Source organism: Pistacia vera, unplaced genomic scaffold (assembly GCF_008641045.1).
Source record: "Pistacia vera cultivar Batoury unplaced genomic scaffold, PisVer_v2 Contig656, whole genome shotgun sequence".
Taxonomy (NCBI): domain Eukaryota; kingdom Viridiplantae; phylum Streptophyta; class Magnoliopsida; order Sapindales; family Anacardiaceae; genus Pistacia; species Pistacia vera.
In genome coordinates this window covers 1,453,236-1,461,034 of record NW_022196508.1, presented here as the reverse complement: position 1 = coordinate 1,461,034, position 7,799 = coordinate 1,453,236, and positions in this window count along the sequence as shown.

The following is a 7,799-nucleotide window of genomic DNA, read 5'->3' as shown; positions in this document are numbered from 1 at the left end:
TATTAGTTATTTTTAGATATGCCTATAATTGCTTTACTGAGCATTCTCTAATTGTAACACAGATGTTTATAGAGATTGCAACAGCTATTTATCAAGGTTGGAGAATACTTGGTGGCTCCCGACCATAAACAAGCTCGTTACTTATTTCTTTTCAACAAAATTGTTGAAGATCTTACAAACAAAGAACAAAACTGAAATCGAAACACATATGTGGAGGAACAAATCGAGCTGCAAAAAGAAATGATGAAAATATTAAGCAACTGTACAAATTGGCTTCTGATTCGAGAAAATCATGGGGAAAGTTGAGACTTGAAAGGAAAAATAGAAGTTAATAGACTTGTCTTAATGGGTGTTTCCTAACTGTGTTTTTAGACACATTTGGTATGAAACACAAGACAACATTTTTGTTGAAGGCAATTGTAATAGAGGCCAATTTGATAGGTGGGCATCTGCACCTCTATCAGGTGAACCTTCAGCACCTAAAGATTTTGACTTTTTCCAGCCTACGACAGATTCTTTTTGATAAGATTATGGAGGCACTTAAAATGATGGCATCCATTTGTATATTGTATGGGATGGGCGTGTGGTAAAACACTTTAGCAAAAGCAGTGACGTAAAAAGGTCAAAGAAGAGGGCTCTTTAACGAGGTTGTGATGGCTACTGTATCCCAAACCTCCGAACTTCATAATATTCAAGGCAAAGCTGGCTGAACTCCTAAATTTGCAACTTTAAGGAGGCAACTGAAGAGGCAAGAGCTCTCAGAGATTGTTTTCAGGTTTTCAAAGTCTAATAATAACCTTATAATCCTGGATGATATTTGGGAAGAATTTCAATTCGAGGAAAATGGGTGTTCCATGAGCAAAGGTTGCAAATAGTGCTTTTTGACAACCCGCTACAGAAACGTATGCACTTATAGGGAGTATCACATCATAATTCATCTAGATGTTTTAAAACAAGGAGTGGCTTTACTAAAAACGGAAGCATCATAGATGATGACTGTGTCCAACTTGATACTTTGGCTACTCGAATTGCTAGAGAATGTGGTGGTTTGCCTTTAGCACTTGTACCACCGAAGGTATTTGAGAGGAAAAAGATATCGAATATGGGAATCTGTGTGTGAAAACTAAAAAGCTCAAAACTGGAGGATTTACGTCTTGTTAATATAGTACAGAGAGAAGGTGTCTACCGCCAGTCTTAAGTGAGTTATGATTATTTTGAAGGGAGATAAAATTCGATGTGTGTTTTTGGATGTTTTCATTATTTCCTGAGGATTTTGAAATTCCTTTGGGATTTGTTAAATAGGTGGTGTTAGATTTATATGAGGTGTTTTCGTCCATTGAAAGAAGCAGAAGGGACTCTACGTTTAATTGTTGAGAGCTAAATGGTTTGGGTTTGCTATTAATGCACCATAAAAAGAATTTGTTGGAATGCATGATATATTTCGTGATGTTTGTCTGTGGATCACATCAAAGGGGGAGAATATATTCATGAGCAAGATTCGAGCATGGATTTGACGCAGTTGAAACATGGAAAGAGGCTGGAACAATATAACAGCATCTCCTTGTTGGAAAACAACTAAAGAGCTCCCTGTTAGACTGGTATGTCCTACGCTTAAATATTGCTATTGGGTGCGAAAATCAATGTACAGTTGAAGTTTCAGATAATTTTTCCAAGAGATGAAAGCACTAGAAGTTGTAAGTTTAAGATATGCAGACCTTGTCACTGAAATCACTTCATTCTGTGACAAATCTCAAGACTCTAGAGTTGTTTGGTTGTAATTTGAGAGACATTTGTTTTCCTTGCCAACTGAACAAACTTGAGATTCTAGCTTTAGAGATTCTTGGTTTTGGCTGAATTACCAATAGAATTGAGTGAACTTAAGGAACTAGAATGTTGGATTTACGTGGGTGTTCTGAGCTAGAAAGCAATTCCTTCCAATTTGATACGAAGCTTTTCTCATTGGAAGAATATACCTGGAGGACATCTTTGAAGAAGGAGTTTAGAGAAAAAGTATAGAAACCGGCATGCTAGGCTTTCAGAGGTAATGATCTACCTTGCTTGCTGCTCTGTATTTGAAAATAAATTCAAAATGCCTTCCAAAGACTTTGCTTTCTCCAAACTTTCAAGGTATGAAATTTGTGTGAACGTAATTATTGATGATTTATGGATCACCAAAAGCTTAATAATTGCTGATATTGATGCAACCTTATGACTGCATTATTTAAACGCCTATATCACAGTGTAGAATAATCTTAGTTTGGAACGAGTAACATTTGTCAAAATATCCTCCCAAGCTGACCAAAAGGGATTGAAGAAGTTGAATGCTCTTTGAGGTTAGAAGTTGTGAAGACTTGAAATGCTGATGATCATCGCAAGTGGGGGAAGAAATGCTGAGTTGCATCCAAGTTTAGCAGAGTTAGTGCTGTCATCCTTACCAAATTGCAGTTTATGAAAGGGTGCCCATGTCCATTCTATTGTAACCTTCCCAACATCTTACGCTGATTTATTGGGATCGTGTGAAAGCTTGACTTATCTTTTCACTTTATCAATTCCCGGAGTTTGGGGGCAGTTGAAATCACTCCCGTGTAGAGAGTTGTGATAGTTATGGAGTTCCTGATCAAGATAGAAGAGGTGAGGATGGCAGAGGGAGAGAACATGTTGTCGAAATTAGAAGATCTCCAAATTGAAAATGCAAGGATTGACTTATCTTTTCACGTTATCAATTGCCCGAGTTTGGGCATGTTGAAATCACTTCGTGTAGAAGATTGTGAGAGTTTGGAGTTCCTGATCAGATAGAAGGGGTGATATGGCGGGGAGAGAAATGTTGTCGAAATTAAAGATCTTAAAATTCGAAGATGCTCTAGATTGAATATGTTTTTCCAGTGTTTGTTGCAGCATGGTCTTATGCAACTTAAAAATCTTGAAATAGGAGATGCCAACGGAGTTGAAGCAAGTATTTCATGAAAAGAAGAAATGAGTTGCAGAGGAAGGAAAGGACATAAGTTGCCTAATTTAAAAGATACTAAAGCTTTACAAACTTGAAAAGCTTACCAGATTCCTTCCAGAAATATCATTCACTTTGCCAGCTTTGGAGGTATGTTTTTTTCAATTTTTATTTTATCTCAATACAAATTATTTGTCACTTTTTTTTATTTTTTTTTTTTTTTTTGCCTAAAATGGACAAACATGCTTGAATTTAAACCAATATTAAAATAATAGTACTTTAAGTGAGATATCAACAATGAAATTATATCATATAGTAAATCTTATCTATTAGACCTTTAAAGATCATTTAGCTATACATTATTTTAGAATTTCTAACAATTATGATGTAATTTTTCAATAACATTGGCACTAATTTTATTCAGCCCTTAGAAATGTTAAGTCTCAAGGCCCTATGATTTTATTGCTTTTTAATTTTATTTTGTATACTTTGTGAGTAATTTTATATTTTTTTTAAAAAGAACTAATTTAAATTTATACAATACTTACCCTTATATAAAATTAATTTAATTCTATTAACTTTTTTGTTAATAGAGTTAATTATTGTTTAAATTTTGAAGTTTCACAATAATTTTTTTGAAGTAAAAGTGTTATTATTATTATTAAATAAATTAAATTAAAGATGTACCTTGCCATTAACATTCAGTATTTAAAATATAAAACAAATTGATACAAGAACATAATCACTATTTTCCACACGACTTCTCATGGCTACAGTGGCCCATGGGCCCAACCCGACTCTGTCAGAACCCATAATCCCTCTTAAGGACAATAACAAGTGCCCAAGATTTATTTTGCTTTATTTTTTAATTAAATTAATTTTGAATCTTCCTGATTATCCAGAATGGCCCGATTGAAATATGTAATGACAACTTTATTCATAATTGTAGTGGCCTAATTGGATTCCTTTTTTACCTTATTATATTCAATAAATTTTTGGTTCAACCTCAGCCTCATGTTTAATGTATTATAATCTTTATTAGTATTATATAAACTAGTGTAATCAACGTTCACAAATCAATGTTTATTATATTTTTTCGTAATCAAATTATGTTTGTACATGATGTCTACTAGATTATATAAATGTTGTTGACGTGTCGATCATGTAAGTCATATTTTATTACTTACAACTTTTATTATTGTTATTATTATTATTATTATACTATAAAGAAACATAGATTTGCATAATTGTTATAATCGGGTGGATCTAATAAATTTTGATAACATCAAAGTAATTTGTTTCCTCCAGAAATTGTGTGCGCTAAGCGTGTCCAATTGTAATGATCAGTTTGTTGACAAAGTTCTCTCTGGATTGAGATGTGGCTTCTTCAAAAATTTGGAAGGATTACACATTGATAATTGTGGAGCAAAAGTTGTATTTCAGTTGGAAGATCTAATCAGTGAAAGACAACAACATGAATTATCACTTCCAAAATTAAAGAGTTTGTCTTTGTATAATCTGAAAGAACTAGAAGGTTTATGTAAAGGTCCTGCTCATGTTCTAAGGTTGGAGAATCTAACCACTTTCACAATAAGAGGATGCAAAAAGCTGAAACGTATCTTTTCATTTACTCTTGCTGAGAGATTGGGTCAATTGGAATCACTTTTCGTAGAAGATTGTGAGAATTTGGAACAAGTATTTTATCTGGATGAAAATATAGGTTCAGGAGATGAGAAAAACATCAACCTCCCAAAATTGAAGAAGATAAACCTTGAATCAGTTGCGAACCTTAAAAGCTTCTGTCCAGAAAAATATCATTTAACTTGTCCAGCTTTGGAAGAGTTCAAAATAAATGCGCCTGTCGGATGTTTTTTCGAAAAGGTACATTTTTTTATTTTTTTATTTTTCTGAAGTAAAATGCCAAATTATCTTGAAGCCGTTGTATTTATTATTATTTTTTATTTGCAAAAATAATTGAAATGTGTGAATTTTGACTAATAATGGTAATAAGATTAAAAAAAAAAAAAAAGCATAAATTAAAATGATATTTTGACTAATGGTCTTTATTCATGAATCTAAATAAGTTTGTTTTTGTTAAATTAAATAAAAATATTTGAATACCAATTAATGCCTTTTTACTTTTATTTTATTGACCATATACATCTTTTACTTTTCAATGTTTATTTATTAATGCCTTTTTCTAAGAAGTTTGATTTACTTGTATTTGGCAACANTCAAACATTCTTTACTTAATTTCCAAGTTTGAATTTATTCTCAAACATTCCTTACTTAATTTCCAAGTTTGAATTTATTCTCACACACATTCTTTACTTAATTTGTGAGTTCGAATTATTTACATTCATATTCTCACACATCTTAATTTATGAACTTCATTTTACGAGATCAAAAGACACAAGGCGAGTTTTGTTTCCAGGTATGATCATTTGTGATGTTTCAACTTCATTATTAGAAGATAACGAATCATTTTGATTAATATATTCCCTTTTAGAACCAAGTAACTCGTATACATGAATAATGAATTGATTTTTTGTTTCTTCAGATTATATATATAGATACTAACTTTTATGTTAATTGTGATTGCCACCATACATGTTCAAGCCCGAATAGCATCATCAACAATTGGTATGATTACTTATCATTTTTCAACTACATTATTTTACATTATCTATAAATTTTGTATCTTTTACTCTAAATAATCTGGATTGTTAGTTTAAACTAAAGGATCCTTAGGAACATTCAAAGAGCATAAATAGATAAATTGTTATTAGGGTGAACTTAATATTATATTTTTCAGCAAGTTTAACAATAGAAAAAAAATTATTAATTCATCCCTAGATTGGGAGTTTCAATTCCTACCAAAGATGTATTAATTTTCATATAACCCCTAATTGTTCTTGCTCTCATAGTTAGTCTAAAGAAAATGAAAACTTGGTGACAGACAACGTGGGTCATTCCAGTTGCTAAAAGAAAGAAAAAGAGCTTGTATTGTGCATTTATACCTCATTTTTTCAACTTTAGACTAATTACTATCCGTCAAGAATTTGGGTTGGCAATGTCATTTTAATTTCTTGTTTAATCTCCTTCAAAAATGTAAAAACCCCATAAAATTGAATGCTTGTTTTCTTTATTATCTTTATTCATTTCCAAGATTAACTTGTTTTACTTATTTTGTGATTAATGTTTTTGTGGCTCCATAATATTGTCACTTATATTTTACTTAGTTATCTTTTTTTCATTTGATAGGTCAAGTCTTTGGAAACATTGTGGGTCATCCATTGATAAAAGTAGAGAGGTGATTGTGCAAAGATTTATAGATACCAGAGAAGTTTCATTTCCAAGAAAACACCAATCGGTATGATGTTTCAACTTCAGCTTCTCTTCTGGTTTTAGTTGGTTACTTGGTTTATTTAACTTCTTCTTTGTTATTATTTACTTATTAATGCCTTTATGAACTTAAAGTTTACAAGGATCTAATCGACGATCTCAAATACACTTCATTTTGAGTGTGAAATTTTACTTCATATTCTCTGACCTAGAAGGTACCAATCACAAACTTTTATACTGACTTAAGATATATATCCTACTTCATAAAGTTAGACTTTGCAAATTGTGACAGCAGATTCTCAAGCTCAAATAGTATCATTACAATTAGATATGATGCTCATCATCTTTGAATTTCATTATTATACCACTACAAATTTTTTCATTAAGCAGTTAAAGAAAGACTACAAAAATTAATTTGTTTTGAACTTCATTATTTCATCTTTAAACTTTATTGGCTTGGTTGAAGTTTATATAGAATGTGTAGTCAATGGCCACATGCCTAAATTAATTTTCCACGTGGATTAAAGAAGACAAAATTTTTTGTTTAGAATAATATTGCATATAGGTTGTTTCCATTATTCCAAGTTTGGTCGAGTATGATTACGTAAAATATTTAAAATTCATCATTTATTGTTTAGCTATTTATTGTTATTGTTTCACTTGCAGAATACAGGTCATGATAATAATCTCTCACAGTGTGCAGTTTTCTATCATGCCAAGATATCTCTTAATACAAAAAAGGTACGAGAAATGTCATTTTTTCTTTTGTGCTTTTGACACTTCTTAAAATAATTAACATTATTCGATAAATAATGATTATATGTTGAATATTTACACTGTGAATGAAAATGAAAACCTTTCGAAAATATAATAACCAAATCTTTATGGATGTAGCTTAACGGAGAAGACCTAATTTAAAACTTCTTTAAAGTATCATGATGAAACCAAAATAAATCATATAATTTAACATGTTAATTTTAAAATTAAAAGAAAATGTTTTAACAATATTTTGTATAAATTAAAAAATATAGTTAAATCCAAATATATTAATAATTTCAATTAAATAATATTTTTTATCCGCCCTTGACTTAGGACCAATGTTTTAAAAATCCACCGATCAAATTAGGTCTCAATTGACCGATTGAACCGGTCAAATCGAGTCAAATCAATGACGTCATTTTCTTGATCTCATCTCTCCATCAATGTTTTGTCTACATCTTTTTTTATCTCACCCATCAATCCCCCACCTCTCAAATGATCGAAATGTGTCCCCCAAGCAAACAATTTTTTATTTGTTTTTTATTAGATGCAATGCATTACACTCTTCACTTTAGCGTCTTTTTCAAGGAAATTTAATATTTTTTTTCTATTTTCAGTGAAAGTTCATTAAATGCAATATAAGTGCACCTTCTATATTTATTAAATTAAATTATTAAATGCAATATAAGTGCACCTTCTTTATTTATTAAATTAAATTATCAGAGAGAGAAAGCTTCAAAACTTCTTTCTC